Raw genomic sequence first — 21,630 nt, 5'->3', positions numbered from 1 at the left:
CATGAGACACAACATAAACCATTACAAAGAACGTACGTTAAAACAGTGCAAAGTGCATAACATAACTTAAAAGTGCATGTTTAAAAATGTGCAATCTGTGGTCAGCAGTCCCCCTTTCATCAATCAGAATAAAGTGATGTAGTTGTAAGTGTTTTTGCTAAGGGTTTCAGGGTGATGGGGCAGCAAAGCTAAACATGATATAAAATACAGTTCTTTGATCTCAGACGGTAATGTCAATGAATTGGTAGGGTGAGTAAAGGGCTTAAAGTCCTGTCATTTGATTTAAAAAAAAATCATCACTGTATGTCTAATAAATCACTGTGTGGGTTTATTTCATGAAAATAACTCCAAATGTAATTTTAATATCATTTATTTCCCTGAGCCTCCTTTGGCCATATAAATGCTCAGTCTGAATGTGTGGGCATTGGGAAACAAATGTGAAGATATTTACAGTGCATTCGGAAAGTATTCAGACCCCTTGACTTTTCCCACATTTTGTTACCTTACAGTCTTATTCTAAAATGGATTTAAAAAAATCTGCATCAATCTACACACAATAAATACCCCATAATGACAAATCAAAAAAGGTTTTGAGAAATGTTTGCAAATATAGAGAAAATAAAAAAATGAAATGTCACATTTACGTAAGTATTCAGACCCTTTACTCAGTACTTTGTTGAAGCACCTTTGGCACGATTACAGCCTTGAATCGTCTTGGGTAGGACGCTACAAGCTTGGCACACTTGTATTTGGGGAGTTTCTTCCATTCTTCTCTGCAGATCCTCACAAGCCCTGTCAGGTTGGATCGGGAGTGTCGCTGCACAGCTATTTTCCGGTCTCTCCAGAGATGTTCGATCGGGTTCAAGTCTGGGCTCTGGCTGGGCCACTCAAGGACATTCAGAGACTTGTCTCAAAGCCAATCCTGCATTGTCTTGGCTGTGTGCTTAGGGTCGTTGTCCCGTCTGAGGTCCTGAGCTCCCTGGAGCAGGTTTTCATCAAAGATCTCTCTGTACTTTGCTCCGTTCATCTTCCCTCGATCCTGACTTGTCTCCCAGTCCCTGCACTGAAAAACATCCCCACAGCATGATGCTGCCACCACCATGCTTCACCGTAGGGATGGTGCCAGGTTTCCTCCAGACTTGACAGTTGGCATTCAGGCCAAAGAGTTCAATCTTGGTTTCATCAGACCAGAGAATCTTGTTTCTTATGGTCTGAGAGTCCTGTAGGTGCCTTTTGGCAAACTCCAAGCAGACTGTCATTATGACTTTTACTAAGGAGTGTATTCTATCTGGCCACTCTATCATAAAGGCCTGATTGGTGGAGTGCTGCAGATGTTGTTGTCCTTCTGGAAGATTCTCCCATCTCCACAGAGGAACTCTGGAGCTCTGTCAGAGTGACCGTCGGGCTTGTGGTCAACCCCCTGACAAAGAACCTTCTCCCCGATTGCTCAGTTTGGCCGGGTGGCAAGCTCTATCAAGAGTCTTGGTGGTTCCAAACTTCTTTCATTTAAGAATGATGGAGGCCACTGTGTTCCTGGGGACCTTCAATGCTGCAGAACTTTTTTGGTACCCTTCCCCAGATCTGTTTACTCGACACAATCCTGTCTCAGAGCTCTACGGACAATTCCTTCGACCTCATGGCTTGGTTTTGCTCTGACATGCACTGTCAACTATGGGACCTTATATAGACTGGTGTGCGCTTTTCCAAATCATGTCCAATCAATTTAATTTACCACAGGTGGACTCCAATCAAGTTGTAGAAACATCTCGAGGATGATCAATGGAAACAGGATGCACCTGAGCTCAATTTCGAGTCTCATAGCAAAGGGTCTGAATACTTATTTAAATAAGGTATTTCTGTTTAAAAAAACAATTTTTAAAAATGTTCAATAATTTCTAAAAACATGTTTTCACTTTGTTGTTATGGGGGTATTGTGTGTAGATTGACAATGATTTTGTTTTATTTAATCCATTTTAGAATTAGGCTGTAACGTAACAGAATGTGGAAAAAGTCAAGGAGTCTGAATACGTTCCAAATGCACTGTACATGCACAGGCCTGATTGGCTGATAGGATGGTCTAGAGCCCACCCTCTTACCCAGATGAACAGTCATTGGTCTATTATAATCAGATAACACTGTGACCTCATGATGTGGGCCAAAAGTTCCATCCCATCTGAACAGCTCTTACACAAAAAGGGCATTATCTTAATTTTCTCAATTTCAGTGGGTAATTTCCACCTTATAGTGTGGAAATATCACAAAAAAAAACAGGAAATCACATTTTGACTGCACTGCCCCTTTAAGGATGGGTATCCTGCTAACTGATATAAGATATAGTGATGTGTAAGAGGTATTGGCCTTATTCGAGAGCATCAAAACTGTAATGTATCATGGGTAAATTGTGATTGACTGACTGATCTACAACTAATAATGAGTAGTTATTTATGATGCAAGGTTCTTTGTAGATAAGTCAGTCGGCAGCTGCCTGCACTGTTGGCTGCAATTTCGAACAAGCCCAATTGTTGGTTACACATGGTAAAGTGTGTCTAGTGTGTGCAGGTAAGAAAGGGAGAAAAGGGTGATACCTAGTCCGTTGTACAACTGAATGCCTTCAACTGAAATGTGTTTTCTGCATTTAACCCAACTGCTCTGAATCAGAGAGGTGCGTGGGGCTGCCTTAATCGACATCCACGTCTTCAACGTCCCGGGATTCATGTACAGAATATCACCATAGTCCAATAAAGTAAAAAATCTGGTTGCAACAATGTATTTTCTTTCTTGAAAAAAAAAAAAAACTATATTTTTTCCTCAACAAAAAGCCCAGTAGACTAGGTCAGACGTCAATTCAACTTCTATTCCATGTGGAAACAACGTTGATTCAACCAGTGGGACATAATCCACTCACTGATTAGACTACAGTACACAGAGAGCCAGATCGACATCTCCACTGCTACTCAGCTCTCCATCACCAGGTAAATTGACATCAGATCTTTTGAGAAGATAATAAGCGGCATCTGGGTTTGTGGAGATGCCTTGCATTACTGAAGTTGTAGGCTACTGTAAATTAAAAAACTGTGATATGTATTTTGTTTGTTTCTCAAATCCACCAAATGCAGTATTTACATTTTTTAATTTTTTAAAAATATATTACATTTGACCCCCTTTTCTCCACAATTTCGTGGTATCCAATTACTATCTTGTCTCATCGCTACAAGCCATGCGTCCGAAACACAACCCAACCAAGTTGCACTGCATCTTAACACAGCGCGCATCCAACCCGGAAGCCAGCCGCACCAATGTGTCGGAGGAAACACCGTGCACTTGGCGACCTTAGTTAGCGTGCACTGGTTTCGGACACAGGAGTCGCTGGTGCGCGATGAGACAAGGATATCCATACCGTGCCCTAGACCACTGCGCCAATATTTACATTTTTAACATGATAATTAGGTCCTACATGTATGAATTGACAGCAAATATTGTCAGTCACAACCCTGTGGCGGTGGAACTGTAATTATATAAGTAGGCCTAGGACATATAGAAAGTCGATTATATATTTACCATTTAGTAGATGTTATACTTTACCTACAGGGTTTACGGTGTTTAACTACAATTAAGTCGGATATTAGTAATCCACACTGCATTATCTTAATTATTTCAGTAATCCATATTGCGTAGGCTAAAAAACAACCTCTGCTTGATTGAAGTTGCGCTGTAGCAGTTCTATTATTATATTTCTATCTGGGAGTCGCGTCTTGATGACGTAGGCGTAACATGTGTGAGTTGTGAGTGAGTACATTGAACGATGGCTGGCCACATATCACAACAGCTGGAAGATTTATTAAATCCTTTGCCCAAGTTCACAGATCCAGAGGACGATCATGATGAAGGTAAATTGCACTGTTTAACAGGTACATTTAGCTTTTGATTTGAAGACAATGTTTCCGTTTTTATGTATAAAGTCATTACACACACGCCAGGTAAGCGCGTGGCAACAGCATGCAAAGCTAGACAGTTAGCAAGCAAGCTAGCACCCGGAAATCACCAATTTACCAAAAACCTCTCTGTAGCTTGTTCTGATGACCACCGTGTAAACTGGTAACCGTCAACATAGCCATGTGTTTGTTGAAGTTTCAAAGTGAGCATAATGAATGTAGGACGGGAGCCACTGCACTGCGCCATTCTAATAGCTGATCCTGCTAGCAACTACTGGCGCTGCTAGCTAGTTATATTGACTTTTTCACGACACGTTGGCGGTTACTAGCTATCTAATATTCTTATCGCTCTCTCTAAACCTTATATTCATTGCTAGCAATTATGCTTGAAATTGGGATTAGTATTCTCACCCTGGCTGCGGTTCAATATACACATGAACATGACATTATGGAAAGGTGTTTTATCCTGTCATAGTTATTCAACTTGACTTGTCTTTATTTTAAAGACGTCTGAGTTAGCCTATCTGTAACATTCTGGCTCTGATAAGTTGCCAGCCACTTTGTATATTGATCAGATAAGACTGAATGACCAAGAGACAAGTGCTCAATCTGACTGTTTTGATTCCTTCCAGAGACGAAAGCCAAGGTGGTGGATGCGTTTGATGAGGGTGACGATGAGGACGAAGCTGTGGTTACCTTGAGTGGGCTCCGGAAGAAAGCTATCACTCTGCTGGAAGAGACTGACAAACGGTACCTGGGCAAGGCAACATCTCGTAAAAACCTGCTGAAGGAGATCGAAGGGTCAGGTGAGTTGGAACATGATTGTGTCATTTATAATAATGTTAAACATATATGTAGGATAATCAATGCATATATGTAGGATAATCAATGCAGCTGACCATGGGTGAAAATAAATACAGAACCTGTCAAGAAAGTTGACATAGAGCTGTGGTTTGGGTACTTTGAAATGCATCCCTTTTTCCTTCAACCCATGGAATTAGCCCAACTGTCGATCTGACAAAGTTGGCATGGTAAAGGCAATAGGGTAGTAACATTCCTTTACCTAAAAGGTAAATGATTACCTTTTAGGATGGGGGAAGGTTGGGTGTATTTATTTATTGGCACTGCGTTTGAAAATGGTCATTTGTAGAATTCTGCCCTCTTGTGGTTCTGTAAGGGGCACTTTTACAATATGTAACTGACTACCATTCGGTTCAAAATGAACGATACTGAACAAAAATATAAACTCAACATGCAGCAATTAACGATTTTACTGAGTTACAGTTCATATAAGGAAATCAGTCGGTTGAAATAAATTCAATAGGCCCTAAAGGGTGCAGCCATGGGTAGGTCTGGGAGGACATAGGCCCACCCACTTGGGAGCCACGCCCACCCACTGGGGATCCAGTCCCAGCCAATCAGAATGAGTTTTTCCCCACAAAATTGCTTTATTACAGACAGAGATACTCCTCAGTTCGGGTGGCTTGTCTCAGACGATCCCGCAGGTGAAGAAGCCGGATGTGGAGGTCCTGGGCTGGCGCGCGGTTGTGAGGCCGGTTAGAAGTACAGCCAAATTCTCTAAAACAACACTGGTGGCAGCTTATGGTAGAGAAATTAACATAACATTCTCTGGCAACAGCTCTGGTGGACATTCCTGCAGTCAGCATGACAATTGTATGCTCCTCAACTTGAAACATCTGTGGTATTGTGTTGTGTGAAAAAACTGTACACGTTAGTGGCCTTTTATTGTCCCCAGTACAATGTGCACCTGTGCAATGATCATGCTGTTTAATCAGCTTCTTAATATGCCACACCTGTCAGGTGGATGGATTATCTTGGCAAAGGAGAAATCCTCACTAACAGGGATGTAAACAAATCTGTGCACAACATTTGAGAGATGCTTTTTGTGTGCGAATGTAACATTTTCGGGGATCTTTTATGTCAGCTCATGAAACATGGGACTAACTTGCGTTTTATATTTTTGTTCAGTATAGAAATAAATGTGCCTCATGCCACACTGGACTCTATAATGTTGTAATGTCTCCTAGATTAGTACCACAAGGCAAATTGCTGGCGAACAGGAGACCATAGCTTTAATGGATTGATGTTGGTTCCTTATTTACAATTGAATCAAGTCCAGTTCTATTCTATGCTCAGCTGTGCGTGGTCATATCATGTGTAGACGATTTATTACCGTATAATAGCTTAGGCCTACATCTACTAGTGGTCTGTTTTTTTTGGTTATTCATTGGAGGAATAGTTTTTAATCAAGCTAATCCCTGTTTATCCAAACAAAATGCCTTGATTAAGGCAGAGATTTGCAAGTCAAACATGGGGCCATGCAGCAATCAATTTAAACCTCGAAGACAACTGATTACAGCATTTAAGATGTTGTGTACACCGCATCCGTACTGTTATTCAGGTGCTGAGTGGAAGGCCATCTACAACCTTATCTGCCTGCATTAGTTATAATTGCTACATTTTTATGAACATCCATTTTTTTTCTTAATTTACATCAAATCTAAAATTGAATCCTGGTGTTGTCATTCAAAATTTAATGTGGCTTTTTAGGAGAGGATGATGATGAAAACGAAGAGGAGGAGGAGGGAGGAAGAAGATGACGATGCTGATCTGGAGGATGGAGAGGCTGGAGATGATGATGATGAAGAGATTGAGAGTGACATCGCTAAAATGAAAAGCTTGGTGTCTAAGCTGAAGGAGACTGACATCACACTTTCCTCACTAACAGACTTCCATAAGCTAACAGAGGGAATGGATGATCTTGGAGCGAGCGAAGATGATGATGAAGAAAGTGATGAGGATGGAGAGAGTGAAGAGGAGGAGAGAATGAAGCTGACGATGTGGAAGCTGTGATGACTTTCTCTAAAGAGAAAGTGGATGAAGAGGTGGAGAAAGGGAAAGCTGTGAAAGATCAACTTGGTATGTATTTGTGATATAGGCCAATGAGGGCTCCTCAGAGGAGGAAGGGGAGGACCATCCTCAGTGAATTTAATAAGAAATAGTAAAACATTAAAGTTTCATTTTTACATAAAACTAAAATATATTCACATGTCACCAAATAATTGATTAAAACACACTATGTTGCAATGAAGGTCTACAGTAGCCTCAGCAGCACTCTGTAGGGAGTACCATGGTGTAGCCGGAGGACAGCTAGCTTCAGTCCTCCTCTGGGTACATTGACGTCAATACAAAACCTAGGAGGCTCATGGTTCTCACCATGAGCTAGTTTTGCCTATTCATACACCTGGCTCAAACAGAGGGATGCTATGTTAGCTAGCTGGCTATGACTATCCCACACCACTGGAACTCTGACAAGTCAAGTTAAAATATACCTTTAAGCACATTTTATCACCTCCCTTTCTCAGTAGACAACCATGTCATTTATTTTATTAAATCTCCACAGCTCTTTGGGACCAGCTACTTGAGGGGCGAATTAAAATGCAGAAAGTTCTTCTGACAGCCAATAAGCTGCCACAACCACATACCTTCCCAGAGTTCAAGAAGAGGGGCGGAGCAGAGTTTGCTGGAGCGTTGAAGAATAGTGAGTGCGTTTGTTTCTGCTTGCATTTTAAACGTGACATTCAATTTTTTTTTTTTTTTTTTTACAGCTATCAACAATATGAAATGAATTTAACTTTATTGTTCTCCAGGGGAAAATTGAATAAAAAGAAAATGGCGAAGGACAATAACAGGCATTACAAACAAAGTTTACAACCCTGTAAATGATGTGGTGATAATACTGAATGTCTTGTCTAGGCATGTTATCTCCCAGACACAATGTAGAACATTTGTATCGCTTGCCTGCATATGCAATGATCATGAGTGCGTAAAATAAGTTACTTTAAATGCAATGGCATTTGAAACATGAATTTTTAATCCTAATGGACAAGCTTGGTGCTAGTGTTATGGTTGTAGTAATTAGTGGGTAGAAAATAATTTCAACTATTTGTCTAGTAATAGGCTAGGCTGTCGGTGAGAACATTTCTACAAGGAGATTGTCATAACAAAATAACATTTCCACTCTTTTGTTGTAAGAAATATCCTAATCCTTCTGGTTTCCACAGTGGAATCATATCTGAAAGCTAGTTTTCCTTTCTCTCATTATTGTTTAAACCTGACCGATTTGGCCTGATTCTTCTAATACTATTTTTTTTTGCTCAAGGCATGGTGGTAGTCCACCTCCCTCATGAAAATCACTCATACAATTTTATAATCAATGCCTACAGTAATAGGATTCCTCTGGCCACGGGCAATTAATAGAGTTTTTCTTTTCCCCCTCCTCCCCGCGCTGATCTCAAAGCTACGAGACACTGGCTTCTCCTCATTTACATATTTATTGCATTGGACTCAAATCTGGCGAGTGATTGATGTGGATCCTGCCTCCTGAATTTTTAGCGGCCCATTATTATGAAAGGGAGGGAGGGGGCTCCGGCGTGCCAGTGTACTTTTGATTAAAGTTGAAGAGGACAGAGTCATAAGTGTTCCCCACATCCTTTCTTTTCCTACGCCCTGTGATTTGGAGGGCAAATTCTCTCAAATTTGTTTTAGTGGATGTTGACAAGATGTGGACTAACAAATGCCTGGGCGGAACTGCTCCAAGGGATTTTAATCAGTCCTGCTTGGGGGCAATACTTTCTATAGATTTGCTGGACAAGTGAAGTTATGAGGCATATTTTCTATTGTTATGTGGCATAACTTCAGTGTATTTATATACATTTTTGGGGATAATATTGAGGAATTGACTTTCACAGTTGACTCGTGCTTCCCAAATTCATAAAGACCAATGTAAACTTTTACCTCAGACAACACTATGTTCACATGTCTGCTTCACTCTACCCTCTTGGTTCCTATATCGCTCTGTTAGTTTATAAGGTCCTGTCAGCATGTTCTCTCTATGATGTTCTAAGGTCACAAAGCCCTGAAGGCTCTCCAGAGGTCTCTACTGGAGCTACAGGACCAGCTGCTCCATCAGAACCCAGACACCAGGCCCATCTCCCTGGGCAACACCTGGGGAGCACACAGGTCAGCACTGCCTCTCCTCCACGTCCACAGACAGACCATGAAGTGCTCTGTTACATGAAACACTGTCCTGATTAACGTGAATAGGATGCAATATTTCTCTGAAATGCCCTTGAATTCAGCCTCCTTATGGCTTTAGAATTGATGGTTGAGTATTATTTTGTTCTGTATCTGTAATATAGTGAGGAGGAGATTCACAGTGATGAGGAGATTCACAGTGATGATGAAGAGGAAAGGAAGGAAGCAGTGGGTCCTCCCAAACGGAAGCTGGAGATGGCAGAGTACCCAGACTTCATGGCCAAGCGCTTCTCTGACTTCCAGCCATACCGCGATGCCACGCTGCAAAAATGGCACGACAAGACCCAGCTGACCATGGGAAAGAGCAGCAAGGTCCCCCCCACACACACACACTCATCTGCACCAACCAAGGACACACGTCCACATGCACCAGCTGCACAGAGCTTAGCTCTTATCACCTAACCAGTCTGCACTGCAGTGTGTGTGTGTTTTCCATCTGCATGCACTGTGCATAATAGCACCATCCGTCCCTAAGCACACTTCAGCACTCAAATTTCATAGCTCTCATAAACCAAGGGCTAACATGCCAATTAAAAACCAGACTTCATATTGTCATTTTTTCCCCCCTTCATTGTTCTGGTGTTTTCACTAGACATACTGCATTAGGAATAATCTAATGCCCTTTGTTTTTCTACATAGGGTAGTGATGTTGTAGCTGTGTTACGGTCTTGTTTCTGACTCTTCTTCTCTTCTCTCAGGGTTTTGGGGCATTTGACAGAAACATCCTGATCCAGGTGGAACAGGTGCTAATGGACAAGGACAGGCTGTTGAGACGCACCCAGACCAGACGCTCCGAGTACAGAGTCCTGGGCAAGCTAGAGGCCACTGCCCCTGTACCCGAGACCACCACTGCAGGGGGAGAGGTGAGACTGGAGGGGAGGAGGGAGGGTTATGTAGGATAGGTAACATTTGCCAGCAGCATACCACCCTGTATACATACCACTGCTGGCTTGCTTCTGGAGCTAAGCAGGGTTGGTCCTGGTCAGTCCCTGGATGGGAGACAGCATGCTGCTGGAAGTGGTGTTGCTGGGCCGGCAGGCAGCACTCTTTCCTCTGGTGTAAAAAAATATCCCAATGCCCCAGGGCAGCGTTTGGGGACATTGCCTTGTGTAGGGTGCCATCTTTCGGATGGGACGTTAAATGGGTGTCCTTACTCTCTGAGGTCATTAAAGATCCCATGGCACTTATCGTAAGAGTAGGGGTGTTAACCCTGGTGTCCTGGCTAAATTCCCAAGCTGTCCCTCATACCATCATGGTCACCGACTCATCCCCAGCTTACAATTGGCTCATTCACCCCCCCCTCCTCTCCCCTGTAACTATTCCCCAGGTCGTTGCGGTAAATGAGAACGTGTTCTCAGTCAACTTACCTGGTAAAATATATATTTTTTAAAACATGTTGTGAAGGCTGCCAGATAGTGTATGTAGTCAAGTGTCTGCTTGTATCTAGTATCCATACTAGCGAGAACACATCCCCCCCTTAGGTTAACTGTACAAGAAGCTCTATAGTTCAGGTTGCTACTCTGGTTGGTGGAGGCTGTCACCATGATATCCTCCTCAGTCAGATTCCTTCCAGCTAATTGTATTAAGCTGTTACAGCATTAACTGAGTGGGATACATTTATCTCTATATCTTAATTGAATCTAGCCAGCAACTGAACTATACTAACCTGAAATGTAGGCAGTGTCGCGGCCCAAAATGATTCAAAGCAAAGAGCATTTGCAGGTTGGTTAATACATTACGGGAGAGAGAGGGGTTGTTTCAGCAGTTTTAGATTAGGGCCCCGCGCGGCTCAGCCATCCCTCTCCTTCCTCCAGAGGTGCCACTTTATCTGGAGAGCAGCCTGTTTATCTGGGGTGTTACATCTGGAGTTTATGGCTTCACCTCCTGCACAACGCTACATGACAGAGAGCTTTCTCTCTCCCCCACCTCTCCCTGGCTCTCACCCTTCCTCCCTCTCTCTGTCTCTCATTCCTTTGCTGTCTCTTATCTCCCTCTGTTTCTCTCTTAGGGGACAGAGCAGGTGCTGAAAGCCAATACGCATCTGAAAGACCTGGACGAGGAGATCTTTGATGATGATGATTTCTATCACCAGGTAATTATCAGCCCTTCTGCATGAAACATTCTCCTACACTCAAGGACTGAAGCGTTCCTAAAACGTTTTATTTTCTTATTAAAGTGGACAGAGACTATTGCGCAGGAGATAGGCAGCATCAGAATTCGACCTGCTGTGATCTTGGTAAAGTGCGCCTCTACACATGGTGTTGTGAGTCTGGCTTGCCACGATACTCCAAGCTATAGGGTGGCACTACGTTGTGCGGGGTGAAGCACAGGGACTGCCCTTGTTATTGTAGTTTGTCCTTCAGAGGACACCGTCCCATCCGCTCAGTCTCCCCAGTCAGAAGGCTCCGGAAGTGCAGCTCGGAGCCGTTCCCAGTGGGACTCAGCCCTCCATTCTCCAGTCATGCTCCAGTCATGCTCCAGTAATACCTGCATTCTAATGTGGCTAACCTCTCACGGCAGGCCGGAGCTGGACTGATGTTTGCATTTACCTAAACTTTTTTAGTCAGCAACTTTGTGCATGCCATAAATCACCATTGTGTGTGTGTGTGTGTGTGCGTGTCTGTCTCTGTCTGTCTGTGTGATGCTGACTCCTGTATAAGGAGTCTCCACACGGCTCAGTACAACTGAGGCGTAGTCATTAACCATATCTGTGAACAGAGCAATCACTCACACTGGATTAGAGTCATTATGTAGCGCCAATGGAGCTTTAACAGTTACATTCACTAAGGAACTGCAAGATATGCAGATTCCTAACCTACGTCCTGACCAAGGATGAGGAAAAAATATGTATTAAAAACTGTGTGGTTCGAGCCCTGAATGTTGATTGGCTGACAGCCGTGGTAGATCAGACCACATACCACGGATATGACAAAACATTTATTTTTACTGCTCGAATTACATTGGTAACCAGTTTATAATAGCAATAAGGCACCTCGGAGGTTTGTGGTATATGGCCAAAATACCACGGCTAAGGGCTGTATCTAGGAGCTCCGTGTTGCGCACAAGAACAGCCCTTAGCCGTGGTATATTGGCCATATACAACAACGCCTCGTACCTTATTGCTTAAATATATAGTACCAGTCAAAAGTTTGGACACACCTATTCAGTCAAGGTTTTTCTTATTTATTTTTTGTATTTTCTACATTGTAGAATAATAGTGAAGACAACAACTGAAATAACACATAAGGAATCATGTAGTAACCAAAAACGTGTTAAACAAATCAAAATATATTTGAGATTCTTCAAATAGCCACACTTTGCCTTGATGACAGCTTTGCGCACTCTTGGCATGGAATGCTTTTCCAACCATCTTGAAGGAGTTCCCACATATGCTGAGCACTTGTTGGTTGCTTTTCCTTCACTCTGTGGTCCAACTCATCCCAAACCATCTCAATTGGCTTGAGGTCGGGTGATTGAGGAGGCCAGGTCATCTGATGCAGCACTTCATCACTCTCCTTATTGGTCAAATAGACCTTCCACAGCGGTCTGTTGGGTCATTGTCCTGTTGAAAAACAAATCATAGTCCCACTAAGCGCAAACCAGATGGGATGGCGTATTGCTGCAGAATGATGTGGTAGCTATGCTGGTTAAGTGTGCCTTGAATTCTAAATAAATCAGTGTCACCAGCAAAGCACCCCCACACCATCACACTACCTCCTCCGTGCTTCACGGTGGGAACCACACATGCAGATATCATCCTTTCACCTACTCTTCGTCTCACAAAGACACAGCGGTTAGAACCAAAAATCTGAAATTTGGACTCATCAGACCAAAGAACAGATTTCTGCCGGTCTAATGTCCATTGCTCGTGTTTCTTGGCCCAAGCAAGTCTCCTCTTCTTATTGGTTTCCTTTAGTAGTGATTTCTTTGCAGAAATTCGACCATAAAGGCCTGATTCATGCAGTCTCCTCTGAACAGTTGATGTTGAGATGTGTCTGTTACTTGAACTCTGTGAAGCATTTATTTGGGCTGCAATTTTTGAGGCTGATAACTCTAATGAACTTATCCTCTGCAGCAGAGGTAACTCTGGGTCTTCCTTTCCTGTGGTGATCCTCTTAAGAGCCAGTTTCACAGTGCTTGATGTTTTTTGCGACTGCACTTGATAAAAAGAAATCCAGATTGACTGACCATGCATTAAAGTAATGATGGACTTTCATTTATCTTTGCTTATTTGAGCTGTTCTTGCCATAATATGGACTTGGTCTTTTACCAAATTGGGCTATCTTCTGTATACCACCCCTACCTTGTCACAACACAACTGATTGGCTCAAACTTAAGAAATGCATTCCAGGTGAATACCTCTTGAAGGCGGTTGGGAGAATGCCAAGAGTGTGCAAAGCTGTCATCAAGGCAAAGTGGCTATTTGAAAAATATAAAATATATTTTGATTAGTTTTTCATAGTTTTGATGTCTTCACTATTATTCTACAATGTAGAAAATATTTAAAAAAATATTAAAAACCTTTGAATGAGTAGGTGTTCTAAAACTTGACGCGTGTATATATGTACACAGTTGAAGTCGGAAGTTTACATACACTTAGGTTGGAGTCATTTAAAACACGTTTTTTCAACCACTCCACAAATTTCTTAACAAACTGTAGTTTTGGCAAGTCGGTTAGGACGTCTACTTTGTGCAATGCACAAGTCATTTTTCCAACAATTTTTTACAGACAGATTATTTAACTTATAAATCACAATTACAGTGGATCAGAAGTTTACATACACTAAGTTGACTGTGCCTTTAGACAGCTTAGAAAATTCCAGAAAATTATGTCATGGCTTCAGAAGCTTCTGATCGGCTAATTGACATCATTTAAGTCAATTGGAAGTGTACCTGTGGATGTATTTCAAGGCCTACCTTCAAACTCAGTGCCTCTTTGCTTGACATCATGGGAAAATCCAAATAAATCAGCCAAGACTTCAGAAAAAAAAATCTGGTTCACCCTTTGGAGCAATTTCCAAACATCTGAAGGTAACACATTCATCTGTACAAACAATAGTACGCACGTTTTAAAACCATGGGACCACGCAGCCGTCATACCGCTCAGGAAGGAGCCGCCTTCTGTCTCCTAGAGATGAACTTACTTTGATGCGAAAAGTGCAAATCAATCCCAGAACGACAGCAAAGGACTCTGTGAAGATGCTGGAGGAAACGGGTACAAAAGTATCTCTATCCACAGTAAAACGATTCCTACAGTGGGGAGAACAAGTATTTGATACACTGCCGAGTTTGCAGGTTTTCCTACTTACAAAGCATGTAGAGGTCTGTAATTTTTATCATAGGTACACTTCAACCGTGAGAAACGGACTCCAGAAAATCACATTGTATGATTTTTAAGTAATTAATTTGCATTTTATTGCATGACATAAGTATTTGATACATCAGAAAAGCAGAACTTAATATTTGGTACAGAAACCTTTGTTTGCAGTTACAGAGATTATACGTTTCCTGTAGTTCTTGACCAGGTTTGCACACACTGCAGCAGGGATTTTGGCCCACTCCTCCATACAGACCTTCTCCAGATCCTTCAGGTTTCGGGGCTGTCGCTGGGCAATACGTATTTTCAGCTCCCTCCAATGATTTTCTATTGGGTTCAGGTCTGGAGACTGGCTAGGCCACTCCAGGACCTTGAGATGTTTCTTACGGAGCCACTCCTTAGTTACCCTGGCTGTGTGTTTCAGGTCGTTCTCATGCTGGAAGACCCAGCCACGACCCATCTTCAATGCTCTTACTGAGGGAAGGAGGTTGTTGGCCAAGATCTCGCGATACATCCCCTCAATACGGTGCAGTCGTCCTGTCCCCTTTGTAGAAAAGCATCCCCAAAGAATGATGTTTCCACCTCCATGCTTCACGGTTGGGATGGTGTGCTTGGAGTTGTACTCATCCTTCTTCTTCCTCCTAACACGGCGAGTGGAGTTTAGACCAAAAAGCTCTATTTTTGTCTCATCAGACCACATGACCTCCCATTCCTCCTCTGGATCATCCAGATGGTCATTGGCAAACTTCAGACGGGCCTGGACATGCGCTGGCTTGAGCAAGGGGACCTTGTGTGCACTGCAGGATTTTAATCCATGACGGCGTAGTGTGTTACTAATGGTTTTCTTTGAGACTGTGGTCCCAGCTCTCTTCAGGTCATTGACCAGGTCCTGCCGTGTAGTTCTGGGCTGATCCCTCACCTTCCTCGTGATCATTGATGCCCCATGAGGTGAGATCTTGCATGGAGCCGCAGACCGAGGGTGATTGATTGTCATCTTGACTGTCATCTTCTTCCATTTTCTAATAATTGCACCAACAGTTGTTGCCTTCTCACCAAGCTGCTTGCCTATTGTCCTGTAGGCCATCCCAGCCTTGTGCAGGTCTACAATCTTATCCCTGATGTCCTTACACAGCTCTCTGGTCTTGGTCATTGTGGAGAGATTGGAGTCTGTTTGATTGAGTGTGTGGACAGGTGTCTTTTATACAGGTAACGAGTTCAAACAGGTGCAGTTACAGGTAATGAGTGGAGAACAGGAGGGCTTCTTAAAGAAAAACCCCGTAATTCTTACTGGTTGGTAGGTGATCAAATACTTATGTCATGCAATAAAATGCAAATTAATTACTTAAAAATCATACAATGTGATTTTCTGGATATTTGTTTTAGATTCTGTCTCTCACAGTTGAAGTGTACCTATGATAAAAATTGCAGACCTCTACATGCTTTGTAAGTAGGAAAACCTGCAAAATCGGCAGTGTATTGAATACTTGTTCTCGACATAACCAGAAAGGCCGATCAGCAAGGAAGAAGCCACTGCTCCAAAAACGCCATAAAGCCAGACTATGGTTTGCAACTCCACATGGCGACAAATATTGTTCTTTTTGGAGAAATATCCTCTGGTCTGATGAAACAAAAATAGAACTGTTTGGTGATAATGACCATTGTTATGTTTGGAGGAAAAAGGGGGAGGCTTGCAAGCCGAAGAACACCATCCCAATGAGGAAGGACAATTTGTGGATATATTGAAGCAACATCTCAAGACATCAGTTAAAGCTTGGTTGCAAATGGGTCTTCCAAATAGACAATGACCCCAACCATACTTCCAAAGTTGTGGCAAAATGGCTTAAAGACAACAAAGTCAAGGTATTGGAGTGGCCATCACAGAGCCCTGACCTCAAACCCATAGAAAATTTGTGGGCAGAACTGAAAAAGCGTGTGCGAGCAGGGAGGCCTAAAAACCTGACTCAGTTACACCAGCTCTGTCAGGAGGAACGGGCCAAAATTCACCCAACTTATTGTGGGAAGCTTGTGGAAGGCTACCCAAAACGTTTGACCCAAGTTAAACAATTTAAAGGCAATGTTACCAAATACTAATTGAGTGTATGTAAACTTCTGACCCACTGGGAATGTGATGAAAGAAATAAAGGCTGAAATACATCATTCTCTCTACTATTATTCTGACATTTCACATTCTTAAAATAGTGGTGATCCTAACTGACCTAAGACGGGGAATTTTTACTAGGTTTAAATGTCAGGAATTGTGAAACTGAGTTTAAAGGTATTTGGCTCAGGTGTATGTAAATATATATTTTCACTGTGACTAGTGTGTACACTGAGTGTTCCCCTGTCTCAGGGCCTGGAGCTGGCCATACAGAAAAACCAAGCCCCGTACTAGCAGAGGAGAGCCAGGGGCTTAATTGGGGACATTAATGAAGATTATCTCTCTCCTGATGGGGGTCAGGGAGAGGGCTGCATGGTGGCTGATTTTAAACAAAATGGTCCAGTTAGTCATGACACGGCATTACTATCTCTGGGGGGGAACTCAAAGGAACATGGATGAGTAGTGGAACCACTGCCTGTACTGTGTGGATTGTGTGACTGTATGATGGATGAGCGCTGTTCTCTCCACCACAGCTCATTAAGATGTTGTACTGTGAGGTCCAGTGATGATGATGCTCTGGGGTTCTGGCATGTTGTTGCTCTGCTAACTGAGGCTGATGCTCAGCAGTGGTTCATTCTGGCAGAGACTGGGCGGTCTGGGCCCGGGTCCTGGGATTGGCTGCTGGGCTGACACTGATGAAGAGGTTCTGATTTAAGTGAAAGAATTTGCTGCTGGGACAGAGGGAGAGCTCTGTACTCTGGTGAATGAACAGGGGGGTAAAGATGTCTACACACACAAAACTAAATACTGTTTTGAAACGAGAAACTAAGTCTCCCCCTTTGCGCTCTTTCCCTCCCCTCCCCTTACTCTTCATCTCAGCTTCTGCGAGAGCTTATCGAACGTAAGACAAGTGCTGCAGACCCCAACGACCAGGTGGCTATGGGCAGGTGAGCGACGTGTGTGTGTGTGTACATGCATCTGTTTGTGTGGTGCTAGGATGTGGGGTTACCCCTCTAGGCTTTTTCTGATTGGGGCCCTCACCTCTCCTTCCAGACAATGGCTGGCCATTCAGAAGCTCCGCAGTAAGATCAAGAAGAAAGTGGACACCAAGGCCAGCAAGGGACGCAAAGTCAGGTGAGTGGAGGGAACGGAGAAATGGTGAAGAAATACAGGTTCACTAGATTTCCTTTTTTCCACATTCAAACTCTCTCAGAATAATTTAGTTTCATTGTTTCCCTGTACGTCTTGTTCCAATTTATGCCTGTTAGGAGTATTAGGTCTGTTTTTATCATCCACTGCAGAACAAGCTCTTTATTTCTCTGTCCAGGGAGGCTCCAATGACAGAATTTATGAAAATACATTTCACTTCCTCTGATGCTGGTTAAAATGCTATAGTTTATCTATAGTCCTTTCAGTTATTTCAATTATCTTTTTTATAGAAAATGTCCCCCTCTGTTAATGTAAATTACATTTCCATGTGGCCTGATTAAATATTTGAGGACTCAAATTGATCATTTGTATTTATACATATAAAACTATTTGCCGGTGGAAGAATTGCAATTACAGTGTTTGTTTTCTCCATTTATTCCAAGTGGAAAGGTCAGCCTTTTATTTGGGGCCTTTTGTACCCATGGTTTTTCTCTCTTGTTTATCTTCTACACACAGGCACACAGCACAAACAAATGGACTCAAACACTCACATTTATTAATGGACAAACCACCGTTACATAATTGAATGTGTGTGTGTGTGTGTGTGCTCTTTCTGATGGTGTTTGTGTATGTGTGCTTTCGTGTGTCTGTCTAGGTTCCACGTCCACAGTAAGCTGGTGAACTTCATGGCCCCCATCGACCACCTCTCCATGAATGATGGCGCACGGTGAGCACCTTGTTGTGGACGCGTCACAGGCGTAATGGCAGCGCACTTCACCGCTGGCATGCCAATATTGACCTGTTCTTCAACCCATCACCTCCTCCTTTATCTTGGGGCTGTTAGTCACAGATCTGTGTTCTGTTCTCCTGTCACAGCCATACATCTGTCCCCTGGACAGCTACCCTCTCATAAATCCCTGTGCCCTGCTTTGCTTGTCTGCTCTCACACCCGCATGGTTCCCCTGTACCTTCTGCCGCCTTCTGTCGTTGGCCAGTGAGAGTTGGTGGGATTTCTAAATGAACAGGGTCTTCAGTCGTAATGTGTAGGCTGCTGACTGTCCTATTGTACGTGAGTTTACAAAGGACATAGTCGCAGTTTCCACATGCTAGTGGGCCCATATTGATTCTCAGCGCACACCTGAGACGGAGGGGACAGTAAATGGCTAGGCGCGTCCTCTGCCTCTCTCCCTCTTATCTGTCCTCTTCCAGTCTATACTGCAGGTGAGACGACAGGCATTCTAAACATGGTAATGACTGCACAATGGGCTGCCCCAGCCCTGCCCGCGTGCACCTCCCACCTCATTTCCATAGCAATCAATGGCCTACAGTAATAATGGTGATGTATGGCCGTTGCATCAGGCTGGCCGTTGACCTTTCCCAGAGAGCCACACTGGCTGACCTTTGGAAATGAATGCCCTGGCACAGCCCCCCCCCCCCCCTATACCTCCCGTCCCCTCCTCCACCACTGCGCTGGCTTTACGGATGCAGCCTGCCATGCTCCACTGGCTCCATGAATGTTAATGTGGGGGGTGTGTGTATCATGCATACATGACATGCACATTTAAGTCCTCTAGAAGGTATTGAGACTTTCATCATGGCACATTTCTGCATCGGCATGTGACATATAGGATATGCCATTTTTAGGCAGGCTGCACCTTCAACACACCCCTGTTGTCTCTTGTCTTCTGTCCATTGCGCACACAGAGACGGTCAGTCCTATATCAGCCTGGGTTTTCTGCCCTCGTTATCCCAGTGCTCCTCAGTATTCCCCAGCCGATGTTTACCGAGCTCAGGCAGAATGAGAATGTATGCATTACGTGGTGATGATCAGAGTGTATTGTATTCCTTGACCCTGGTGGCGCATTTCAAATGGGGATTGGGGATTAAGTCCCTCCTGTGGCTGGATACAGGCTGGCTGCCCCTTGAGAGCAACACAAGGCCCCTCTTTAACTCAACACATTACACAGGAACTGGTTATGCTGTAGTGGACATTTTGTAGATTTTAATCGGTATGGTTGTCCACTGCAGTAAACGGAGCAGTGCAGTGTGGGAGCTTTGGCTGTTGTCCTATCCCATTGAAGATGACCCACAAGCAGTCTTAACATGACTGTCTGCACCCAGACTAGACCAGTGCAGGCTAACAGACTCCCTTGACTCTTTTTAATCATCTCAACACAATTAACTGAGACATGTGACATCACATACCGCCATCTAGTGTCTGTTTCATGACACACAGGCTTCACCTGCTGTAAATTTGCATGTATACGCTGAACATGTTTTATGGATGTAGAAAATAATTATGTGCAGATAGTCGGACACAAACTAAACCAGCCCCGTCTCAAAATTAGGCCGTATTTATCTGCCTGTCTGAGTAGAGCCACTTTGACTGGACCATTTGACTGATTGAAATGACTGAGCTGGTTAGGGGAGATGAGTCTCCAGGAAGGCAGTCCAGTCCAGAGATGGAGAGCAGCTGGGGCCTCTGATTCCATCCCTGCCTGGCTGTGTGTTTCTGCTCTTTGTCATCGGCAGGCCAGCCCCAGACAGAGTGACAGGCACTTGTGTTCACGCAGTAATCAGAAGGCCCTGGGCTCCATAAAGACCCCTCTTTGTCTCTCCTCTCATCTGGACTGTTACATATTACCCCCCTAATTGGAATCCTGCAACTGGGTCACTGGCATTGTCTCTCAAGTGCCGTCAAGTCGTTGAGACGCATGAATGTGGAATTATTCCTTCTCCCAATGAATCGAAACCTCTCCTCCCTTTCTTTTCTCTCACCCCTCTCCATCCCACAGATTTCCTCTTTAGTCGCATTCAACTGTTCAGTCTGTTGGTGACAGCCAGGTTTGATAATACTTTTACCATGATTATTCTTGACAAAAAAAGTCATGTTTAAACTTGGATTTTTCTTGTTGGTGTAGGACTGAGTTGTATCGCTCACTATTCGGGAAGAACTCGTTTGCTGAAAGTGCGGTGCGGGAGTGACATGCTCTGAGGGAGCAGGGGAGGTGGACAGCACAGAAGACAGAAAGAACCCAGGAGATAAACACAATACACCTCTTCTTCTGGTCCAGTCCTGCTCCTCTAAAAGCTTATGGACAGTCTCAAGTTTAGTTCAGACTGGACCTGACTGGTTTGGACTCGGCTTCAAAGGCTTGAAGAGACTGCTTTCTTTACACATTTTGATACTGTCAGGAAAAACTACATTTTTCTATTGTCCCCTTTTAAAATGTATCTTTCTGTGAATAAATACCAAGGTGATTTCTGACTTATTGGAGGGGAAATGAACAAATGCAGATTTTGCTGGTGATGAAATGTTTTATTGTAGTGTAGTTTAAACTTATGGGGGAAACACTTGCAGCCCTGCCAAACCTGCATAAAGCAATTCCTCTAACTTTCTCCAAACAATCCTGTTCTCTCTGCTCCAGTAGGAGTAGGAAGGGCCTGATGTTGCAGTTTGTCAGTGATTAGTGCTGGAATTAGCCAGCCTAGCGTGCCTCCACAAATGAGCAAAGCCCTCTGGGAGACCGGAGAGACCAGGCAAGGCACATTTCCAATTATACCACCGAATGACTCATTTTCTTATTGGGCCTCCCATAATTGTGATGGGTATTGGGTGTATGCAACTCAATTTGTCTTACATATTTGTTGGTAGGATGGTAATAGAGTTGACGGAGCCAAGGGGACGATATGAAAGTGAGACGGGGAAAAAAACAAAAGGGATGAGATGGATCCCTCACTATTTGTTTGATCTGTCTCATCTCTTTTAAGACTGTTGAAGTTTGGGGGAAAAAGTGCCACTGATCATCTGTGGATTGATGCCTGCATGAGAAAATGTCATTTCCAAGTAGTCCGAAAAATGTCTCCCTAAGAATACTTTTTTCTCGCTGAATTTGGCAGAATTACAGTGTTGTGATCCATTTAATGGTAAATAATTTAGTAATAATGCAATTTGACTCCGAAATGCCAACTCAATCTTGCTCTTGCCGCGTTTCATTCCGCTTGAAAAAGCAAAA

The 21,630-nt window shown here is 43.4% G+C and overlaps 1 pseudogene; it reads left to right on the top strand.

The window, feature by feature from the left end:
- Positions 1 to 3,769: 3,769 nt before the first annotated feature.
- On the top strand, positions 3,770 to 20,882 carry LOC115135713 (protein AATF-like; annotated as a pseudogene).
- The last annotated feature ends 748 nt before the right edge of the window (positions 20,883 to 21,630 follow it).

The sequence above is a fragment of the Oncorhynchus nerka genome, linkage group LG10 (assembly GCF_034236695.1).
Source record: "Oncorhynchus nerka isolate Pitt River linkage group LG10, Oner_Uvic_2.0, whole genome shotgun sequence".
Taxonomy (NCBI): Eukaryota; Metazoa; Chordata; class Actinopteri; order Salmoniformes; family Salmonidae; genus Oncorhynchus; species Oncorhynchus nerka.
This window is presented reverse-complemented; position numbering and strand designations above follow the sequence as displayed.